At 38.0% G+C, this 24608-nt stretch overlaps 1 pseudogene; it reads right to left on the bottom strand.

The window, feature by feature from the left end:
• Positions 1-8012: 8012 nt before the first annotated feature.
• LOC125109871 (small RNA 2'-O-methyltransferase-like) lies at positions 8013-9358 on the bottom strand (annotated as a pseudogene).
• Positions 9359-24608: the final 15250 nt, after the last annotated feature.

Here is a 24608-nt window from a genome sequence, read left to right as displayed (position 1 = left end):
TTAAATATTAAATTGTTGCATGAGCTCTTGTCTATTGGGTGAGGCTTATTTATTCATCCTGACATGTGACTGTATATCCTCCAGTAGAGAAATGAAGCCACATGCCAAGTTATTCCATTTAATTACTTGTTTTCCCCAAACTTTTCACCGAATGATGTATTTCAGAGAACAAATGAACTTATTTGAACTATATGTTGAAGTCTAATATTAGCCATAAAATAAACTTTAGAGTGTGACCATATAGGAGAAGTACTATTGAAAAATAGATATTGCCTAGGCCCTCTGCACATCAACCAAAAAGTTGAGTGGATGAATCTGTTCCAAGACACATGTTGAATTTAGATTTCACTAGTGACTTTTTATTAGCTAGCCATCTAGAACTCAGTTGATAGGTATTTGTCTCCTATTTCTTGTTTTCTGTTTAATTTGAAAAGGCTGGATAGCTTTTATTCTATATATATACCAGACAGAAAAAAAAAAGATGACAATATAGGTGCTTCTGCCCAGAAAAATGTCACCCAAGGGTGCTGATTGTATCCATGGACTGCATCACTCATCAGTTGTTAGCAATCTTCGGAGAACCCAAAGCATAAGAAATGTGGCTATGAGGAAGTCAGAGGCCACTGAGCGATGGTGGTTTATAATATAATAATGATAAGAATAATAGCAGTACTAATGTCTACCACTGATGACACAACAAAAACTAGAACTGCATTATGTTTGACTTCTGTTAATCCTTATAACAAGTTTACCCATTATCATCCTCATTTTATAAATGAAGAGTAAAATACACTCACTTTATTTTTATTTATTTATTGAGAAATATAATTAATAGTGTTGTATTAATTTCAGGTATATGATGTGATGTTCAACAGTCTCATAAATTTCTCAGTGCTCATCAAGATAAATGTACTCTCCATCTCCTTTATCTATTTCAACTGCCCATTAGCAACCACCACTTTGTTCTCCTAAAATACACTCACTTTAAATAACTTGCAAGAGATCACATAAGCAGAAAGTGACCTAGCTAAGAATTAGACCCTTCCTCCCCTAAATAATCCTCAACATACGACACATCCATCCCTTACTGATACTTAAGCAATTTTTAATTTTATAATATGTGCTTGCATAGATCATATAATGTAGTATTTGTAATTTTATGTACTTTTAATTAAAAATATCATTAATTATGATGACATAGTTACTTTAAAAACATCAAACAATGCAGACACACATATAAAAAAAAGTAAGTAAAAAAAAAAGTTAAAAGGACAATTGATAGGCATTGCTTTTAAACTTGTAAATTAGTAAGAAGAAACTATTCCATAATTCCTTTAGGTTGGACTAGTCTTCTGTATTAATATTTCTCATTATGACAAGATCACCAGTGGTCTGTTCCAAAAATAATTGGAAAGCGTTATTTTAGCAAATGGTGCTATAGTACATCACACCAAACCAATTGCAAATATATAGGAGGGCAGTGAGCCATTGGGTATGTTCAAATATCCAGGGTCAGATCAATTCTTTGCGCATGTGTGATAAATATGTGATGGCCAAGTGTTCCACTGAAAATCCCTTTATGGTAAAAAGGATTTTCTTTCTTTTTTTTTTTTTTTAAGATTTTATTTATTTTATTTGAATGAGAGAGAGAGAGAGAGCGAGCACGAGATGGGGGAGGGTCAGAGGGAGAAGCAGACTCCCAGCTGAGCAGAAAGCCTTATGTGGGACTCAGTCCTGGGACTCCAGGATCATGACCTAAGCCACCCAGTTGCCCCTCTTTTTTTTTTTCTTTTAAGATTTTGTTTATTTGACAGAGAGAGAGTGAGCACAAATAGGGGGAGAAGCAGGCAGAGGGAGAGGGAGAAGCAGGTTCCCTGCCTAGCAGGGAGCCAGATGTGGGGCTCAAACCCAGGACTCTGGGATCATGACCTGAGCTGAAGGCAGATGCTTAATGACTGAGCCATCCAGGTACCCCTAAAACAGCAGGTTTTCTTAAGAATCTCAAATACTGATGAAAATGGCTAGGAATGAATTTAACTTTCCCCAGAACTTTATTTTCTTTGCTCATTAGATAAAACTATGGATGATACATTATTGGCCATATTTTAAAAATCATAAGCAAGTATTAAAGCAGAGTTTCAAGAAATGGTTTTCAGAGACAAATAAAACAAACTTAAAGATTAGATTTCAGTTTGCTTCTTTCTCCTAAGAAAAAATATTACAGTCTTCCAGATTTTCAACATTATATGATCCTGAACTTAACATCTGTGGAGTGCTTGGATTATTTAAGAAACCTAACATTCCAAATGGGTCTTGGAGAAAGAGACGATAGCAGAGGATTTGACAAAAGGTGTGTCCAGTGATAGAGTTTGTGTTTTTTTTTTTTTTTAATTTATTTGACAGAGAGAGAGCACAAGCAGGCAGAGAGGCAGGCAGAGAGAGAGGAGGAAGCAGGCTCCCTGCTGAGCAGAGAGCCCGATGCGGGGCTCGATCCCAGGACCCTGAGATCATGACCTGAGCCGAAGGCAGCGGCTTAATCCACTGAGCCACCCAGGTGCCCCTGTGTTTTGTGTGCTTATTTCTTTTCTTCCTTTTTTTGTCTGTGGGTGGGAGAAGGAGGGTACGGATGGGTAGGATGTGTAATCAGCTGTTATCAATCAGCTTTGGAAATTCCCTTGTGGCTTGACATTTTTGAGGACTGGCCCAGTCTTCCTGTTGGAACTCATCCAACCCCCAGAGGAGGGCTCTTTGTCTCAACTGCAGATACTAATAAACAGAAATACACATGGTATTTTTGTTTTTCTTATTCTTGGATGAGGTTAATTAGTTGGCTATGCATTTGGAACTATGTCCTCTTTTAAAAAGTAGACTGGAATATACCACAATTACTAGTATTTGTTAGATTGTGTTTTGTGCAACGCATTTTGAAAATGGAGCCCGTTATGGAAATTTATGCTATTGCTAAAGCACTACATTGAATTCAAGAACTACTTTCTTGATTTATAAGAATAAGGTTGGAGAAACAGTTCACAAGCAGTTCAGAGTCTTGTGATTGATTTTCCCCCCAAATTTAAAACTAAATGTTAGTTTTTGGGGGAGAGGTCTGTATATGCTTTGACTTTTCCACCATTCCTATGAAATATATACCCTTATCAATACTATCCTATATCTATAGGTATACTATACTATCCTATATCCTATAGGTAAGGACACAGAGCCTTAGGAAGATTTTTTAAAAAACCGGCCCAGGTTTTCACACCTAGAGTCAGAATTTAAACCTAGGCCTTCTTTTTTTTTTTTTTTTAAAGATTTTATTTATTTATTTGACAGACAGAGATCATAGGTAGAGAGGCAGGCAGAGAGAGAGAGGGAAGCAGGCTCCCTGCTGAGCAGAGAGCCCGATGTGGGACTCGATCCCAGGACCCTGAGATCATGACCTGAGCCGAAGGCAGCGGCTTAACCCACTGAGCCACCCAGGCGCCCAAACCTAGGCCTTCTTGACTCCAAAATTCTGCTGCTCGTTTTGACATTAAACATCATCTCCCCATTTTTACCTGCTGTCAGTAATAGTAATGACCACCAATTATTTGCCTACTTTCTTTAGCTTTTTACAAATGACTTACTCCAGCCACTTATTTACATGTAGAATAAGTCATAGACATAGGTACAAAACCTCAAAGTTTCAAGAAATCAAAAGATCTAAAGAACACCAGAACAACTGTCGAATGTACAGAAGACTGAGGCAGTAGGAGTGACCTCTGTATTCTCTATCTGGATTCTTTTTAAGGGGTAAAAAGAACAGAGGCTTTGCTGTCACCAAACAACCACTCCTAACATTTAATCTGAGTCATTTTTAGTTAAGCAAAATTGGCACAAGTGAATGATTGCCTATGTATAGAGTTTATAGTGTGGAGAGTTTGCCAAAATACTATTACAGACTTTTTTCTTTTAGATTCCTTACCTTCTCACCTTCCAGAAAAATGTTTAAGTGGTTTTAAAGCCTAAACCACCTGACCTTCTTCCTTTTCCCTGTGTGTGTGTCGGGGGGTGGTATTTACTATGAGGTACCACCTTTAGGAATTAGGTTTTCATAGGGTCAGGTGCAGGACTTTCAGAATGTGATAACTCTTGAGAAAATGACGAGAAGGTTTTATTCTTTCCCTTTGCTCCTCTTTATTTTCAAGCATCAGAGGGTAAGACTTGAGCCATTTCTCTTTATTGGTTTTTCCTCCATCATGATCAAGAAACTGATTTGTGCCAAAATCAGAATGAGTCAGACAATACGAAACCAACATGTATGTGGACCAGTGAGGCATGGATGTACTGAAATGAGCCTCAGCAAACCCTCTTTCTGCGTGTTTGACCGCATGCAAACAGGAGGAGATGGTGGCTTTGCCGTGGGTGTGGTTCTTCCACCTCTCCTCCCACAAACTCCCCTTCCTCTCTTTCCCTGCATGTGTTTCAAATTGGAGCAATGGTGGGTGGGAGAAGCAAGAGCTTCCCTGCAACTATAAATAGTAAAGCCAAGAATTCTGACTGTTCAGAAGAGGAGGTAGAGGGAGATAGAGTGGGAGAGGTGGGAAGCTACCCAAATTTAATCACTCACACATTGCTTCGAACCAAATCAAGTTCTGTGACCTATTAAGAATAGTGAGTAAATATGTGGTGAGCCTCAAACCCAATCTGAAAACAAAACAAAACAAATAACAGCAACAACAAAAAAGAGGACATAATAGAGATGGTCCCTGATAGATAGTCACCTCCCTTAACTTTTTGGAAAAATACAGTTATAGTCAGGACTAGTGTGGACCAAAACCCATGGAAAGATTGATGGAAATTCATTTTAAAAAGCCACACACATGAAAATAATTTACACAGGAGGTTTTCTGCACCACAGCTGTGCTGGTTATTTATTTTGGACCAGTTTGTGCAAAAAGTGGTACCAAAAATGGACTTAGTTCTTGCTTGATAACCTTACAAATGTCAAATTAGTCCCCTGAACTCAAAACCCCCATTCCTGAATAAGCTGTTATTTAAAGGCAGATGGTTTTCAGAATCTCCAGGTCTTCATTTCTTTAGAACTTACTTGAGGACTGCACTCCTGCTTGTCCTCATTTGTAGTCAGTGTAACTCTTGGTCCTGTTTCTCCTACCACTTAAATACATCCAGAAGACACAGAGTGGAAGACAGAAGATGGAATAGAACCCCTGTTTAGTGCATGAACCTGCCTCGGCCTTGGAATGGGAAACATGCTTTGTAAAGAGTACTTCCCGACCGATAAAAGTTATACAAGATAATTCTCTGGAGCATTGTTGCCTCACAGACCATAGATATCAGAGGATGGAGTCACATCGGCTTTGATGCTTGCTGTTTTTCCTCCAAACCCCTGAACCGGGATGAGACAAGTGGTTCATAGGAGTGCCAGTGCACCTTGAATCTAATAGAGCTAGGTGCCTTGAAGCCAGCCAACATATGTGCAAGGGTGTGACATTTATTTAGGGATTTGGAGACCAAGGTCTCATGCACATGCAATCAGAGCCTTCTGGTGTCAGTATTCATTGAATTATCCTCTTGCAAAAGGATCTGGGGATTGATACATCCAAACTCTGCCTTTGTGAAACAGGCAGGTTTGTATAGTTCTGATCTGATTCATAATCATATTCATTATTTGGATTTATACATTGCCTTTCTTCCATGTGGCCAAAGTGCTTCTTGACTAATCTAGAATTACAGTGAGTTAACTTTTTTAGGTCAATGCAAAGTTCACCTCTTAGGCCACCTCCCAATGGGATAGATTTGTTTTGAAGAAGAACTTATTTCCTGAAAAGAAGCCCTTCATTTATTAGGAGAGCCTTTGTTATATTTCTGAAGGGAGGGGTGATTGTCAAGATTATTTCCCAGTGCCTAATGTATAGCCTTGGACATAATAGATTGAAGGCTGATGCATTTAAGTTTATAGATCAATGTGTCAAAGCACAAGCAATCAAAGTTATGTGCCAAGACTCATCACCTTTCTGGAATGAAATTTAAAATGATAACTAAATTCATTCATTAACATCACCCTTTCTTCACTAAAAATCCTGCATGTTCCTAAAAATCAATTTGGCAGGCATTGAAACTCTCACTGACCCAGACTAATATATTTAATTTAGCTATAATCTTTTCTCTGATCTTTTTATTTCCTTTCTTTTGCCAAGTTTATATTAAAATGGTTAGAAGCCATAAAAATTAAAATCTTACAAAACAAGGATTTTTTTCTCCCAAATTAACCCACCAAAATATAGATGTCAAGTTCTGTTTCATGAGCAGATTCCATGATAACACAACAGCAGAAGAGTCAGTTTGATGTCAGCTCTCAAAGAATTTTTTACTGATCTAATATTTGGTAGGCTCAGCTTTACCACTGTTGGAACAATGGCCTTTAATTATTTTTTCCAATTTATTAGAACGTTTTTAAAAGGAAGAATAGAATTGACTTAGTGAGACCTGTGAAATGTGCTGTTTTGTCAGTGCATTTTAAATTTTAATTTTGTAATTAAAAAATGAGAACATAGACATTGGATCAACAATTGACCTTAACCCTATTCTTGATTCAAAGACAAAATGTGTCCAACATGTCCCCTTTTGAAATGTGGAAAATCAACGCAACCATTTGCCAAAATGAGCAATGCCTCACTTTACTCTGGCTTGATCCTTTTCTTGAGAAAAGAAAAGAATAGATGACATCCTCCTGCTGGCTTCTTGACAGAGCTGATATAAAACAGCCTTGAAAATAAGTCCTAGCCACTAAGTAGAAGTCCAAAATAAAAGCAGAAAGAAATAGATTCTCTTACCACCAGGGGGCGATAGATACTCCAACAAGCTATCCCCAAGGAAAGGGACTGGTTGTACTGCTCTTTCACTTGTATTCTCTTTCTTCTTGGTGTCCTGGGACATTTTGTATCCCATGGATAAGCATTGTCTTTCTTTATGGAATGGTACTGGAAAGAGAAATGAACAGTGACAAGTCTTTGGGATTGAAAGGAAAGAAGATGGCCAAGGCTGGTGGTATAGGTGAGAGGGTTAGGGAATTTAACCAAACATTTTGCAGACTTATGTGACCTTTGAAAGCCATACATGAAGCTAAATATATAACAAGAGAAACACATTTTAATCCTTTTGTAGTCACGATTCTTGTGGTTACTATTTGCTATGGACTAAGTGTTTGGTCCACTTCCGAAATTCTTATGTAGAAGCCCTAATTCCCAGTGTAATGGTGTTTGGAGGTGGGGCCTTGAGAGGTGATTAGGTCATGAAGGTGGAACCCTCATGAATGGGATTAGTGCCCTTGTAACCAGAGACATGAGAGAGATGGTCTCTCTGCCATAAGAGGACACAGCAAGAGGGTGTCTATCTGCAGACTAGGAAGAGTTTCTCATTAGGAACCAATCAACTGACACCTTTATCTTGGAATTCCCAGCCTCCAGGACTGTGAGAAATAAATATTTGTTGTTTAAGCCACCTAGTCTATGGTATTTGTTACAATTGCCCTAATGGACAGAGGCATAATTGATACTTCTTGGCCCTTAGGTTTGCTATCTGGATTTTGTAACGCATGCCTTCTAAGGCCAATAACAGGTTTATGATGACGGTTTATGATGATGATGATGGTTTATGATGATGATGACAATGACAATGTCAAAACAAAGGCATGTTTTCCTAGTTTAGTTTTGTACTGTTCTTTGAACTAGTTTTAATGAAATTAAATAAAAAGAGTACATATTAGAGAGAAAAACTATAGACAAAAAGGATATTCTTTTCAGTTTGCTTCTGGTCAGATCTATAGTTCTCCCCCCCACCCCCCCGGAAAAGGTTTTATTTGATAATCCAATTTGCTTTAAAAAAATTTTTAAAGTCACATTCAACATGGGTCTAACAAACATGAAAAAGCATATTATGGGCCCTCCACCGCCCTACAAAAAGCCTATGAAAAAACACACGGTTAGAGAAAATTGCAAACTAAGCTGCCTCACTTAGGGCTCCAGCGCAGGGCTGACTAAATCTTCATGGAAGAGGCGCTGTGGACGTAGTCAACCAACACCCCCTGCGCGGTGGTCTGATCTCCATTCAGCCACAGTCCCTCCGCGACCACCGTGCGTCCCTTCTCCGTGCTGCCCGCCACCAAGCGGTTCACCTTCCGGTAAGTGAGGAGAGTCTTTCCAGCCGTACGTAGAACTTCTCTCCCACACTGTGCGGCTTGGGGAACTACTCTGTTTCGGCCCTTTGAGCTTCTGTTAACCCATCCTGGGGGGTGCAGCTGCCAAGCGGTACCACGCGGTCGCCCTCCTTTCTCCTTGGACCCTGGAGAAACCGGCTTTTCATCAATTCGATGACTTTCACCTCCTCCATGCTCAGAGTAAACCGGAAGTATTTGCTTTGCTGTAAACTGAGGTAGGTGGTATAAACAACTTCATAAACATGTTCCTCTGGCTCTGAAACGCTCAATTCAGTTGCCTTTGCTCTGTTTTTCTGAAGACCCCTGTTTGGGTACAGTATCCAACATGCTCAGCTCCTGCTGGTGGATCCTCCACACCAGAAAACTCTACAGAGTAATGGGAGAGCCTGGCCACATCCAAAGCCCACATCTGCAACTGCTTTCTCTTCCACTCAGATGTGATCTGGATCTCTAAAGGTTGATGCTGGAAATAGGGAACTGAATTCAGAGTTCGGTGTGCTGATGACAACCATACCCGGAGAAAAGTACCCAAATACAGCCTCAGGAAACTTGGCCAGATCTTCAGAATCTAAGTGTTTTATCAATTCAGTACATGTTATCAAGTCAAATCCACACAAACGGGAGTCTTTTTGTACAGCAGAACCATGATACAAGGTTATATTCAAATCTAGTTCCCTAGGAATGGTGTAACTCCCCACTCCTGGAGACAACCTACCCCCTCCCCATTTAAGGGGTTTGGCAGCAATATCTGCTCCAATAAGATACTGAACGCAGTGGTGGTATTTCAGCATCCATACAAGTGTGGCGTCCCCAAAGCCCAAGTCTGCAATCTTCTTGTGTCCATGTTGATTCACTAAGTTTTTTTTTTTAAGATTTTATTTATTTATTTGACAGAAATCACAAGTAGGCAGAGAAGCAGGCAGAGAGAGAGGAGGAAGCAGGCTCCCTGCTGAGCAGAAAGCCCGATGTGGGGCTCGAACCCAGGACCTAGGATCATGACCTGAGCCGAAGGCAGTGGCTTAATCCACTGAGCCACCCAGGCGCCCCATGATTCACTAAGTTTTTAACAAAGTAGTATCTCTGTTCATACACTGGTGGTTTGAACTCAGTCACTTTCTTGCTGAGAACTTCACAATGATCCATACTGTTGCCCTGTTTGTTTTCTTCAGTTTTGTTAAAATAAAAAGGCCAATGTATCCTTCAAGCTCTATAAACCAGCAATGGCTCAGCTCCGAAGGGGCGCACCAGTGGGAAAGCAAAGTTCTGTGAACTCCAGCTCAGATTTATAGTTCTTAACCAGAGCACTCTTCTTCCCTCAACATATGGGACATTTGGCAATGATTGGAGACATTTTTTTTATTGTTTCTACTTAGGATAAGGGTATAGCTACTAGTATCTGTAGGTAAAGGCCAGAAAAATTATCTTACTTTGTGCAGGACATCTCTCCATAAAGAATTATCGAATTCAAAATGTCAATAAGTAACCCTTGCTCAGAGCAACCCTTGCTCAGAGAAAGAGATATAAGGGAATATATCTTTCTTTTTCTTCAGGGTAAGTACTATTAGTTTTAAAGATGATGTTCAGCTAAGATCTCCTGCTCCAAAGAAAGAAAATACTGTCATTCAGGTTAAGAATAAAGATAGTCTTGCTCCAAGTGGAGAAAGTCCCATGATATTAAGAGAACATGGAGGCAAGATGGCAGAAATGCGGTCAGTAATTTTGCCAAGTCATGGAGAATAAGAGAAAAGTTAGAAGAAAGATGTTCCAGTTTTCAGAAAGGAAAAGACAAATTCTGAGACCTATTGAAAGCTGAGTAGTATCAAGTGAGGAGCTAGCCAGATATATTTGATTAGCTATGTTGTAGCCTTTACCTTTCTCTTCTTGGTGCACTGGGGCAGAGGTAGGATAAGTAGATTTGGGTGAACCTTAGTTTTTTACAATTCACGTAGGGTCGGTGATCCCTTTTGGTAGATAAATAACATTTCACTAAGCAATGGATTAATTACATCATGAACAGGAGTGTCTGGTTCCCTTGCAATATTTTGTATTTGGTCCATTCCTATCTAATATTTTATCCAGTCTTAGGTGAAGACTGCTGATCACATTGGCAGATCAAAATGACTTGGCAAAATCAGGATCAAAAAGATTATACCAGAAAAAGAAGTATATGCTAGTGGTAAAAGATAAACTTTAACAGTCTTGAATAGCAGCAACATAGGAAGAAGTTGGAGGAGATGGGGCTGAGTTGAAGTTTATTTTGGAAAAGTATTTAAGTAATTTAATGGATCATAACTTCATACTGAATTCAGGTTAACCCCAATGGCTTTTGTCTGTGATAATAGATGCAGAATGTTCAGAATTTGGACTGTTAAATCTTAGCACAGGCCACACTGGGAGGAATGCATGTCAATTATCTCATGTCAAGAGACATACAGACAACCTGGAGTATCCAGGGAGCCAGGGAGGAATGGCTATGCTGGTGAGGGCCTAAAAATTATGCCATAGATGATGCACAGTTGAAAGAACTAGGAAAAGAGAAATTAAGGGGGGATGAGATAATTGTTTCAAACTGCATAAAGGGCTTTAGGGGAGGAGAAGATTTAGGCATTTAGTGATTGCCTCAAAAGGACCTAGCAAGCTTGGAAAAGTAGATTTGGGTTCAAAATAATAAACTGTTTGAAAATGAAAATGTTCCTTTGGTTGAGTTCCTGTCACCAGAGGCTGGACAATGAAATAGTGTGGCTTTCCATTTGTTTGTTTTGTTTGCTTGTTTTGTTGTTGTTGTTGTTGTTGTTATTTTTGTTGTTGTTATTGTTTTTTGTCTGTTTTCTTTGAGGCTGTTGAAATGTCAGATAGCTCCGACAGCACCAGACAGACTTTAAATTATCTTCCAATTTAGGACTCAGCCATTTTTACATCATCCCTAATAAGTATAAAGCCAAATACCTTTTAGGCTGGTCTGATTCTGTTAATAAATATTAATGCTATCACATTCAATGTGAAGCAGTTTCAAATTCCCCTAAAACAGGGTTTCTCTAAGTGTATGAAATGAATGGGCAAGGGTCTCATTACATCTCATATACAAGTTTTCATGAGCAAAACATTTGAGATTATGGCATGCTGTATTCTTAGAGAGTCACAATGCATATTAGCATGTTAGAGGGTCTGAAACGGACTGCAGTTAAAAATAAAGGCAAGTCTTAAATTCCTTAGTGAAACTGTCAGAATCCTCCATTATACCTTCCCTGACTTTTCAGCCTCAATGTTCATAATGCTCCCAATGAACCCTTCTCTCCTGCCACCTAGTAAATTTTCCCTTACCTTTCTACTCTTTGGATCTCGCCATTTCCTTTATTTGGAAGATTTTAGAGTGTGTATCTGCCCAGGGGTCACCCTTCTTGAAGTCAAAGCCAAAAGGAATCCCTCTCATTTTTTGCACTCATATCACAGTCTAAAAGTGGTTGCATTTCATGAGGTTTACTTATTATCCTCTGAGGATATGTTAGAACATAATATATTCTGATGTGTGTTACAAGACCTGGTATCATGTTTCTCACCAAGTAGGTGTTCAATAAATCCTTCTGGAGTCATTAAAGGAACCATAAGGCTTTGGAACTCTATTCACTCATTCTCAGGTCGGTATAAATATTCTTAATATTAAGGGCATTGTCTCTTATAATCCCAAAGAACAAATGGAAAATGTTGGTGTTAAATAGACTTTTTGTTCTGTTTTGTTTTAGGCAAAGAATCCAAGTAGTCCATAGTGATTCTTTTTTTTTTTTTTTTTAACAAATTACTCTCACCTAGTGACTCTTGTTCCAGACTAGATGAGTGCCTCCCAGATGAATGGGTGGCTTTATGGAGATTACTATATTTCAGTGAATGAGTCCTGTTTTCTTTTCATTATGTTTTTATTAGAGATTCATGACTGTGCCTTTGCCACCACAGACTGGACTAACATCTTGATTTTGCTTTGTGAATAGATATAATTATTCTAGGTCATCTTGTCAACTTCATCTAGTAAGAGAGAATGGTTTTTGACTCAGGTTATTGGAGATCTTGCCCTGGGAACCTACTTAAGGTTCTAAAAAATGGACGTGATAGAGCCTAAGGCTGGCAATGATTGTCTCTTTATACATCAACAAGGAAGAGAGATTTGCAAAAACAATAAGCAGGGCTTTTCTGTCCCTGCCTTCCCCCACCCCTTCCCACCATCCCAGCTTCTTTCTCTTCCTAAGACTGTAGTGAAAACTTCCCAAACCAGGCAGTTGCAACACCTTACCCAGCATCACAAATGAAATTGCCTTAGCCATGTTTAAGTGCGAAGTCCATCCAAATGGAAGAGATATCTCAGAAAGGGATAGATTATTTTCAAATAAGGGCAGTTGAAATGCTTTACAAGAGTTCTGTGTGTAATAATCTCCTTCCCTATAGAATTTTGTCTACTACCTCTCTCAAAATTTCATCCTCTATATTTTATAATTTAGAGCTCAAGTTAGAAATTAGGGAGATTATTGTTCAATGAAAAACAATTATTATTTACTAAAATTATCCTAAAGTTTAAATTAAGAGAAAGATGAAGGTATTTATTTAGAAAAAAATATTTCATTCATCTCCAAGAGCTTTTTTATTGAAATAAAGTAGAAAATAATGGAAGTTTAAAAATTATTCAAGAAGTTCATGTGTATAGAATATATACATTGTGTCTTTTCAAAAAATTCACTGAACAATTGCTTAGTTAGATCTTATTTTTCCTTTTATCTTCTTATTATGGTATAATAATTTTATCTTTGTATTATGGTATAATACCAGGATTAGGAGCATAATTATAATCAGCTTACCATTCCATACCCCTTTAGTGGTTAACATCAAATCCCTGAAAAGCTGTGATTCAGAGTCCAGAAATGTGTAGTCAAATGCCAAGTGCACCAAAGGTAAACAGAAACAGAAAGAAAATTGCTTTGTTTTCATTGAGTAATGAAATAAATCTTCTACAAGGATGTACAAATGAAGAAACTGAAGAGTTCAATTCTAACTCTTTGAAGGACTTTACCATTTATTTCTTCTCTGACAACTTCTAGCCAGAAGTTCATTTACTTTTCCAGATGAGGAGTCGAGGTGTGCTGTGCCCTAATAACAATTGTTCTTATCATATGATCAAGTTCTAGTTAAAGATTTTAGCCAAGGAATGCTCCAGCATCCGGAAAAAGACATTTGCATCTTTCAACACACAACATCTAAAGCTGTTAGGGCTTTTCCTTTTTGCCTTGGCTGGATGGTTGATTATTCACCCCCATCAGCTGGATGGTTATTATTTACCCCCATCGTTTTTCTACTCACTCAGTAGCCTGAGCAACTCTTCCAGTGTTTCTCTATTTTTTCCAGACTCTTCTATCTTCCCACCTTTAAGAGACTTATCAGGCATGCTTCACATCTGACCTCTCTGCTTTTCTTCAATAAACACATAAATTCCAAGTGTAGGGGAGGGAAAAATTTTGTTCTTTATCATCTTAGGTTCCATACCTAGGACTATGCAAATTAAACTGACAAAGGACAGATAAACAGGAGAAAAAACATACAAATTGTATTTGATGTTAATATTTTAATTTTACATCTGGACAGGATTCTCACAGAAAAGAAAGTGAAAAACCCAAAGAAGCAATTAAGCCCATGTGCTTAAATACCATTTTAAGGAAGAGTGACAAATCTGTGGAGAAGTGACAATACAAAAATAAAGGGGTTGGGCTTCTAGGAGTGGTAACTTCTGCTGAAGTAAATATATGAAGGAAATGAATGGAAAGTAAGGGTTATTTCAGTAAGATTTGCTAATGAGATTCACGTTGGTGCCATCTCCAGTGGTAAGAGTTGAGCTCCCTCTTCCTGGTGTGGGAGAGGGAAGAAAGATACCATCAGAAAGGGAAATCTATGCCCCACCTTTAGGGAGAAAGTGGAAGAGAGCTTTCCTAGGTCTGGTGTTTTTCGGTTGCCTTCAATTCAAAATAATTCTCATGCAGAAATGGCAAACATTGGGATGACATATTTAAAAAAAAATTAAATCAATTAACATGTGGTATATTTTTAGTTTCAGAGGTAGAGTTTAGTGATTCATTAGTTGTATATAACAGCCAGTGCTCATTACATCAAGGGCCCTCCTTGATGCCCATCACCCAGATGGCATATTCTGATTGCCTTCCCAAGCTTTCCTGGGAAGTCACTTTGAGACACATGCCTGTACTCTTATCTAACCCAAAGCTCTACTCAGCTTAGCGAAGAAATGTCTTCAGGACACAGGTTGGGCAGAGTGTCTAGCCTCTCAGTATTCATAAAGGTCTGGGAACACATTTATATGGCCCTCTTTCACTCCACACACCGGTTCTTGTTCTGTGTCCCAGTATCTACTGACCCACCCCAAAGACATTAGCTCTTACCCCTTTCTCTTATGCCTCATGGCCCAGGGCACTGTCATCTAGTCTCATCCTGGGATGAGCCAGAGCATTCCTCTGTTATCTTTCCAATGTATCACTGTTGTAGCATAAAGTCTCCATCTTGCTTCCTTCAGAACTTTCCTTTTTAGTTCTCAGCCATTTTTCTCCCTCTCCTCCTACTTGTTTATTTTATTTTATTTTTTTTTTATCTCAATAAGTTCTGCATCTTTCAAAATAAAACCTCTGGATTTCAAATGTAGTATTTTTTTTTTCTTGTGTGGGCTTCAGAAACAACTTTTGGATATTAAAACATTTAAATGTTAATTTATTCTTTCTCTTTGAAGCTGTAACAGTACTAAATCATGATCCTGTGGTTGCTGATGGATGCCTAAGTGGTTTATTTGCAGCAAGTTGGGAGTAGGAAAGCGTGAAAATATATATTAAATTACTGTACTTTGTTGAGAAAATAAAAGCCACTAGTTGGAAACTGCATTTTCTCACTCCATCTCCCAAACCTGTAGCCTTGCCTACATCTGTCTCCACTATCTTCCTTTACATAGATAGATAGATAGATAGATAGATATATTTATTTTTATTCTCTGGCTCCTATCAAAGGTAAATTTTACCTTTCTGCTTTTGCTTACTCATGGACTTCATTCTTTAAATTGTTTCCTCTCTTTTCTGCATTATCAAACTTCTCCTTTGTTAGATTTCTTCATTTTCATATGAACATGATTATATCTTAAAATTGTATGTCTTCTTTCTTACATTATCCCCCACCCTTTCCTGTTACCTTTCCCATCAATACTTCTTAAAAAGGAAGTGTAGGCGTTCTGTCTTCGCTTCTTCACTGCCCTTTTAAGTGCACTTTGATCTAAGACACATTCTCAAGCTCCACAACTACTCTTGTCAAGATTAATGATAACTTGCAGTGGCTAAAGGAAAGAATACTTTCTGCCTTCCAGTTACTTGATCTCACATCAGCAGTTGATTTAATTGTTCATTGCCACCTTTTTCCTAGTTAATGTCCCTTGACATCATAGTCCCAGCCATGGGCTGAGTCTTTGCTGGTTCTTCCTCATGTGCTTGAACTTTAAACTTTGGAGTCGTATAAGGCATTCTTCTCTCTCTCTCTCTCTCCTCTTCCCTTCTCCACTCTTTTCCTCTTCTCCTTCCTTTGATCTATTTACCTTCTTTTCTTCTTTGTGTAAAATTTCTTTGTAGGTGATCTCATCCACATTCATGGTCTTAAGTACACATTCTGTGTACATGCTACCACAGTGAGGACTTGGTGTCTCTTACTGTTATTGGTACCCCACTGTCTATTGCAATGCTTAGAAAATAGTAGGTTCTTGTATTAGTCAGCTCAAGCTGCCATAACAAAATACTATAAACTGGATAGCTTAAACAACAGCAATTTATTTCTCAGTTCAAGGTTGGGAAGCCCAAGGTTAAGGGGCCAGCAAAACCAGTTTCATTCTGAAGCCTCTTCTTGTGGCTTGTAAGCAGGTGCCATCTCCCTGTGTGTGTGTGCATATGATCTCCTCTTTGTGCTGGTGCAGAGAGATAAGCTCTCTGGTGTCTTTTTTAATAATAGTACCAACCTCTTCAGACCAAGGCCCCACCTGGACCTATCTAACCTTTTTTACCTCCGGGGGGGCCCCCATCTCTAAATACCATCACATTGGGGGTTGGAACTCCAAGACAGGAATTTTGGAGGAATAACATTCAGTCTAAAACGGCTCTTAGCAAATGTTTTTGAATAAACTATTGACAGTTTAAATTTATTCATTTTTAATTGTGAATTTACTTTTTTATATTTTTATTGAAATATATTTGACCTATATCATTGTGCAAATTTAAGGTGTACACCATGTTAGTTTGATACATGTATATATTGTACTGTGATTGCCATTGTAGTGATAATTAGCACCTCTATCATGTTGCATAATTATCACTTTTTTTTTTTTAGTGGTTGGAATAATTAAGTTCTAGTCTCTTAGCAAGCTGAATGATAATAATATAGTATTGTTGTCTATATTCACAATATTTTGCATTAGATTTCTAGGGCTTATTAACTACTCATTGCAGGCTTGTATCCTTAAACAGCATCTGTCCTATCCCCCTCTGGTAACCATCATTTCCTCTATGTTAACCATCATTAGCCATCATTTCCTCGATGTTTCAAAAGGTGGGCTTTTAGATTTCACGTATAAGAGATACAATACAATATTTGTCTTTATCTGTCTGACTTATCTCACTTAGCATAATGTCCTCAAGGTCCATTCATGTTGTTGCAAATGGCTGAATGCCCTTTTTTCTCATGACAGAATAAAATTCCAGTAATATGTAATATATAAATATAGTGGTAGTATATACTACATCTTTGTCCATCATCTGTTGATGGGCAAGACAATATGGCTCCCAAAAATTAATTCATTTTTTACTGTTTTATACTGCCCACAGAAATTAACTCAAAAGAGATAAAAGACTTAAACATAAGACCTGATGTACTGCAAATCTCCTAGAAGAAAACAGGGAAGAACCTCCTTGACTTTGGAGGCAATGATTAGCTGGTATGACACCACAAGCTCAAACAACAAAAACAAAAATCAACAAGAAGAACTACACCAAACTGAAAAGCTGTGCAGCAAAAGAAACAATCAACAGAATGAAAAGGCAGCCTATAGAATGGGACAAAATATTTGCAAATCATGTATCTGGTAAGAGGTTAATATCCCGGATATATGAGGAACTCCTACAACTAGTAGCAAAAACAAAACAAAACAAAAACCAAAAATAAAATTCAAATCTAATTTAAAAATGGGCAAAGGACCTGAATTGACTTTTTCCCCAAGAAGATATAGAAGTAGCCAACAGGTGTCTCGAAAGGTGTTCAACATTACTGATCATCTGGGAAATGAAAATCAAAGCCACAATAAGATAGAATGACTAGTATCAAAAATACATGTGATGATAAATGGTGGTGAGGAAATGGAGAAAAGGCAGCCCTGTGCATTGTTGGTGGGAATATGAATTGGTACAGCCACTATGAAAAACAGTATGGTAGTTTCTCAAAAAATTAAAAATATAACTACCATATGATTCAGCAATCCCATTTCTGGGTATACATCCAAAGGAATGAAGATATAAGTTACATTGTTGAAGATATAGCCCCATGTTCATTACAGCATTGTTTACAATAGCCAATACATGGAAACAACCTAAGTGTCCATGATCGATCAGTGGTTAAAGAATTTGTTATCTAGCAATTAATGATTGATCAATCTATCATGCAATATTATTCAGCCTAAAGATGAAAGAAATCCTACCATTTCCATACAACACTGATGAACTTTCAGAGCATTACGCTAAATGGAATAAGTCAAATAGAGAAGAACAGATGCTGTATGGTCTCACTCATATGTGGACTTTTAACAAAATACCACACTTATGATGACAGATTGTAGTTTGATGGTTTCAGGGGAAGGGAGTAGGGAAAATGGGTGAAGGTCAAAGTGTATAGACTTTCCATTTATCAGATGAACAAGTTCTGGAGATCTAATGTACAGCATGGTGACTGTAGTTAACAATACTGTATTAAATCATATACTTGGAAGCTGCTAAAAGAATAGATATTAAAACTTCATACTGTATCATATGTTGCCTAACTGAACAAATAAAAAAGTACTGTCATCTACCAATAGATAAAGTACAATACATTGAAAAAAAAACTTACTATATACATACATAAAGAAGATAACTATGTGAGATGATTCATGTCATCTAACCTTATTGTAGTAGCATTTCACAATATATACATATATCAAATTATGTCATTCACCTTAAACTTATATGTGTCTATTATATCTCCATAATGCTAGGGGAAAAAGGATGATTTAAGTGCAGGTTTTGAGATTTATGCATCCTTTTAAAAATGTGTTTGTAAGGACGCCTGGGTGGCTCAGTTGGTTAAGCAGCTGCCTTCGGCTCAGGTCATGATCCCAGCGTCCTGGGATCGAGTCCTGCATTGGGCTCCTTGCTCGTCAGGGAGCCTGCTTCTCCCTCTGCCTCTGCCTGCCATTCTGTCTGCCTGTGCTCGCTCTCTCTCCCTCTCTCTCTGACAAATAAATAAATAAAAAATCTTAAAAAAAAATGTGTTTGTATCTGGTATTAAAAAGTCTTAAGTATATTGGTCCTTCCTCCTTTTTTAATTTAAAGATTTTATTTATTTAATTGACAGAGATCACAAGTAGGCAGAGAGGCAGGCAGAGAGAGAGAGAGAGGAGGAAGCAGGCTCCCTGCTGAGCAGGGAGCCCGACATGGGGCTCGATCCCAGGACCCTGGGATCATGACCTGAGCCGAAGGCAGAGGCTTTAACCTACTGAGCCACCCAGGCACCCCGGTCCTTCCTCCTTGAGGTCTGCAGGTGACTTAGATATAAAAGCCAATATAGCTCTATTATGAATGTGAAGTTCTGAGTAATCCTAAACAGTGTTTTTGAATTATTGATAATTTGGACCAATAATTCTTTGTTGAGGGGAGTTCTGGGGACAAGGAAGGTTGTCCTGGGCAATATAGTATATTTAACATCATCTCTGACCCTTGGGATGCCAGTAGCACATCCCTCTCCTAGTTTTGACAATCAGAGATTTATTCAGACATTATTAGTATCTCCAGAATAGGTGGTGGTGGCAGAAAATTATGTCCCACTGAGCACCATGGCACTAAAGGATATTCTTTTTTTTTTTTTTAAGATTTTATTTATTTATTTATTTGACAGAGATCACAAGTAGGCAGAGAGGCAGGCAGAGAAAGAGAGGGGGAAGCAGGCTCCCTGCTGAGCAGAGAGCCTGATGCGGGGCTGGATCCCAGGACTCTGGGATCATGACCTGAGCTGAAGGCAGAGGCTTAGCCCTCTGAGCCACCCAGGTGCCCCACGAAAGGATATTCTTTTCAGAAAAACTGGCCAGAGAATCGAAAGTAAAGTTCCTTTTCTCTGTCAGAGTTCAGCTCAAAATTGACCTTCTTCCACAAGACTTTTTTCACTAAACTCATTATTCCCTCATTATCTATTCAGCATTTTTTAAAACTTTGTTTACAATGATGTAGACACTTTCAGGTTTTTGTTGTCATTAACAACCTCTGACCTTGTGGAGGTCAGGGATTATTAAATTCATTTTATTTAATTTCATGAAAAGGGCAGGCACTGGAGCAAGTCTTTATTTAACTAGTGAAAGCAGTGTAAAAATATCTACAAAAGATCAGAGCTCACCTTATCAAGTGTGAAGTTACAAGTCAGCATGCAAAATGTTATTCTGTAAAAGAGTCCTTTCATTTTTTCCCCCTTTAATTGTGGAAGTTGATTAATTTTATTAGACTATTCTAATTGCTTTTCACTCGAATCAAGTGTACTTTGGAAAGATTTAATGTTGGAACAATCCACCTGTGCTATTTCAATAGAGAAAAACAGATGCGTGGGTGTTGTTTTAAATTCAGGCACAATAGATTGTGTCTGGGTGAGTAGAGGCTATTGGTTTTTAACCTGGTCTTAATTTGGGAAGTTAAATTATACAGCTCTGAAAATAGGAGTAGGTAATGGAAAGACAAGCACACTTAAAATGTGAAAGGAGTTGGATATGATTCTTCCCTGTTCTGCCCTGGGAAGTCCCTCTGAAGTCACAGGGAGGTCCCTGAACCCAGCTGGGACAGAAGCAGCCTCGACACTTCCATGGAGACATCCACTTGGATGGCTGTAAAGTGGGGCCAGTGAACTCATTCCTAATAACCAGTCAACTCCTTTTAGTTCATTTTCCAGGGCAAGATTAGATCATGTTGGAAACCTCACCAAATAACCTTATAAAAAGAGATGAACTCACTCCCAATTTTCATCAGGTTTTGAAGCAAAACCATAAAAACCACTATCCCACCTCAGGCTACTGGAAACAAATTTGCATTTCATTCTCAGGAACAGAAATATCTCTAGGCAAATATTTCAGTGAGAGGCATGCCTGTGTTTCTTACCTTCTCAAGAAACCACCTTGTCGGGCACTGATCTGGAGACCGATGTAGCCCAGTAGCCCATGACCATGCAGGCTGGCTGAGGTTTAAAAGCCATTTGGAGGATTTATGTTCTCAGTTTTGAGAAGAGTCAGATCTCTTCAGACGCTTTCTTCCCATGAAGAATTGATTTGATATGGTTACATTGCAGCCAGTTCTTCTGGTAGCCCGTGTGCTCCGTTTTTTTCTTTAAGAAATAATAGTAACTTTTTGGTGGAAGCTTCCTGTAAATATAGCACTGCTTTGATTTACAAGGCAATTGTGTGACATGATGAAGGCACTTGTTTGCTAGGTACATGAGAACCAGTGAGTCTAAAGGGCAAAGATCAGGTGGCTAGGCATCCAGAGGCTTTTCTTCATGCTAACGTCGCTTTATTGACACTTAACTTACTTTGGTAAAACACATTCATCTTCACCATACAGCTCAAAGAATTATGACCTGTGTACCTCCCCGTCACCCAGATCATAACGAACATTTCCATCACCTCAGAAAGTTCCTCTGCATTCTTTCTGATCAATGTGTCTACCTTCCTTCCAAAGTGAACCAGTGCTCTGAATTTTTATCACCATAATGATTAGTTTTACTTTCTTCTTGAACTTCGTACAAGTGGAATACTACTCTGTGTACTCTTTTTTGTCTGGTTCCTTTGGATCAGCACAATATTTCTTTTCTTTTTTTTTAAGATTTTATTTATTTTTTCTTTTTATTTTATTTCTCTATTTGACAAACAGAGATCACAAGTAGGCAGAGAGGCAGGCAGAGAGAAGGGAGGAAGCAGGCTCCCCACTGAGCAGAGAGCCTGATGTAGGGCTCGATCCCAGGACCCTGGGATCATGACCTGAGCCGAAGGCAGAGGCTTTAACCCACTGAACCACCCAGGCGCCCTGGATCAGCATAATATTTCTAAGATATATCTGTGCCACTACCTGTATTTGTTGTTTGTCGTTATTTATTGCTGAGTTATATTTCATTGTATATCACGTTTAGTCAATCCATTTTCCTGTTTTTTAAAAAAAAAAAACATTTGGGGCTTTTATTAATAGTGCTGCTATGTGCATTCATGTATGTACAGGTCAGTTTGTAGAGTATATGTACTCATTCCTCCAGGGTAAATGCCTAAGAGTGCAATAACTTGGTCATAGAGTAAGTGTATGTTTAACTTTATTGGAAACTGCCAAACATTTTTCCAAAGTGATTGTATTATTTTACAGTCTTGAACCAGCACTGCATGAGTTCTGGTTGCTCCATATCCTGATCAGGTTTTTGTTTTTGTTTTTGTTTTTGATAGAGTGTTTAATCTCTGTGGGCATTCTACTGTGGGAAGTAGTGTCTATGAACAAAATGAAGGAGAGTGGGAAGGGAACTCTTAAAATGTATGAGATGGGGAGAAGTTCTCATTTGCCTGACTCATCTCCTATACTTTGTTTTAATTGACATTTCTTGCTTTCTTTTGTAAACTTGAAAGTGACCGTTGATTGATAAACATTGCCTTCTGTTCCAGCTGTAGGGCAGTATTTTAACTCCAATTCTGTTCTTTCTGCTCAGAGCCTATTAGCTTATTTTGCTCCTATGCAGATCCACATATGTTCAACTTAAAAAAAATTCGTAGACACCTGCTGTTAAATTTATGTATTATAAATTATAAGAAACTTACTGTTGCACTAGTAAGTTTCCTGATTAAAAAATATTTCCCAGTCAATCCCCCATGGATTACAAGTTTCTTGTTGTTAATTAAAAGATGATCTATCTTTGTTTTTTTTTTTAAGATTTTATTTATTTATTTGTTAGAGAGAGAGAGAGAGAGCACAGGCAGACAGAGTGGCAGGCAGAGGCAGAGGGAGAAGCAGGCTCCCTGGTGAGCAAGGAGCCCGATGTGGGACTCGATCCCAGGATGCTGGGATCATGACCTGAGCCAAAGTCAGACGCTTAACCAACTGAGCCACCCAGGCATCCCAAGATGATCTATCTTTAATTCAGAATATATTATAGGCTGTACTGGTACTTGTTTCAAATGGTACTTGTTTCAAACTATAATTCTGTAGGGAAAGTAAAAATCCTCTTCTTTAATTATTTTCTACTTTTCATTTTGAAATAATTTTAGTCTTATGTAAAATGTAAAGACTTTGAAAAAAATTCCTCTCACTCCTCAGATTCACCAAATTGAAATATTTCATCACATTTGTTTTACCATTTTCTTTACTTATCTCCATGCATATTAATATTTTCTCTGCAAAATTTGAGAGTAATATATAATACTCCTTTACTCCCAAATACTTATTTCCTAAAACTAGGATATTCTTTTATATAATTACACTATAATTAAGAAAATAAATGATCATTGATATAATAGTAGCCTCTAATATACAGATCTTATTCAAGTTTTGCCATTTGTTTTACTGCTTTTTTTTTTATTGTAAAATAAAGAGTTTTCCTTATCTGGGATCCAGTCTAGGATAACTTATTGCAGTGATTGTCCTTTCTCTTTTCTCTGGAATAATTCTGCTAACTTTCTTTTATCACCTTGGCAGTTTTGAGGAATGTGGTCCATTGCTTTTTTCTTTCAGTTTGGATTTGGCTAATGTTTCCCCATAATTAAATTTATGTTATGATTGGTGGACAAATTGTCACAGATGGAATATTGTGTCCTTCTCGGTGTATCTGTTAGGAAGCCAAGTGCATATTTTGTCAAATATTGGTGATAACTTTGATCATTTGTTTAAGGTCATGACTGCCAGGTTTCTCCATACTAAAGTTACCCTTTCCCCTTTGTAGTTAATGAGTGTCTTGAGGGAAGATACTTGAGACCATATAAATATCCTGTTCTGCATCACCCAATAGATTTAGCACCCATTGATGACATTTTCCTGACACTACGGTTACTAAGTTGATTGCTAAATGTTGAATTATTATATCACTCGTATCTGCTGCATTTGTTACTTCTATTCTAAGGAAGGGCTCTTTCTTCCTCTTTGTTTAATCTTCATTTTTATGTGAACTCATAGGTTCTTTTTTTTTATACTGTGGATTATGATTTTTGTTCTCACTACTTCTTTAGATAGTCAAACCATCCTAAATTCTCTGATGATTTTATCCATGAAACTACTGTGAAATCATATGCTTTACATTATGCTGTCATCATTAGATGCTGGTAACTGAGCCAATTTAGGCGAATGAAAAATAGATCAAAACATAATAAATACATAGATAATTTAAATAGATTTTTAAAACGATTTTATTTATTTATTTGAGAGAGAGAGGTAGTGAGAGAGAGTGCAAGTGGGAGGCAGAGACAGGGAGAAGTGAAGCAGACTCACTGCCAAGCAGGGAGCCCGACAATAACACAGGACCCCGGGATCACAACCTGAACAGAAGGCAGATGCTTAACTGACAGTCACCCAAATGCCCTGATAACTTAAATAGATTTTATATAAATATTCTATTCCACTATTAAAATAAAATCTGTTAGGCAGAATAATGTCACCCCATGGATGTCAGTGCCATAGTGTCATAAACATGGGAATATGTTAACATTGCATGGCAATATGGATTTTTCAGATGGAGTTAAATTTGCTAATCAACTGACACCCAAAAAGATTATCTTGGATTATTTCGGTAGGCCCGATGTAATCTGATGGGCCTTTTAAAACAGAAGAAGAGGGGGACAGAGTCAGAGAGAGATGAGGCATGAGAAGTAATCAACTTGCCATTGCTACCTCAGAGTATGAAAGGGGCCACAAGCCAAGGAAAGCAAATGACTTCTAAGAAACAGCTTTCAGTTGATAGCCAGCAAGTAAATGGGGACCCCAGGCCTAAAACCTCCAGGCAAATTTCTGCCAACTACCTGAATGAGCAAGGAAACATATTCTCCCCTGAGAGTTTCCAAAAAGGATTATAGCCCCAATTTTAG

This window comes from Lutra lutra, chromosome 9 (genome assembly GCF_902655055.1).
Source record: "Lutra lutra chromosome 9, mLutLut1.2, whole genome shotgun sequence".
Classification (NCBI taxonomy): domain Eukaryota; kingdom Metazoa; phylum Chordata; class Mammalia; order Carnivora; family Mustelidae; genus Lutra; species Lutra lutra.
Note: the sequence above shows the minus strand (reverse complement) of the source record. Positions and strands in the feature narration are given on the sequence as shown.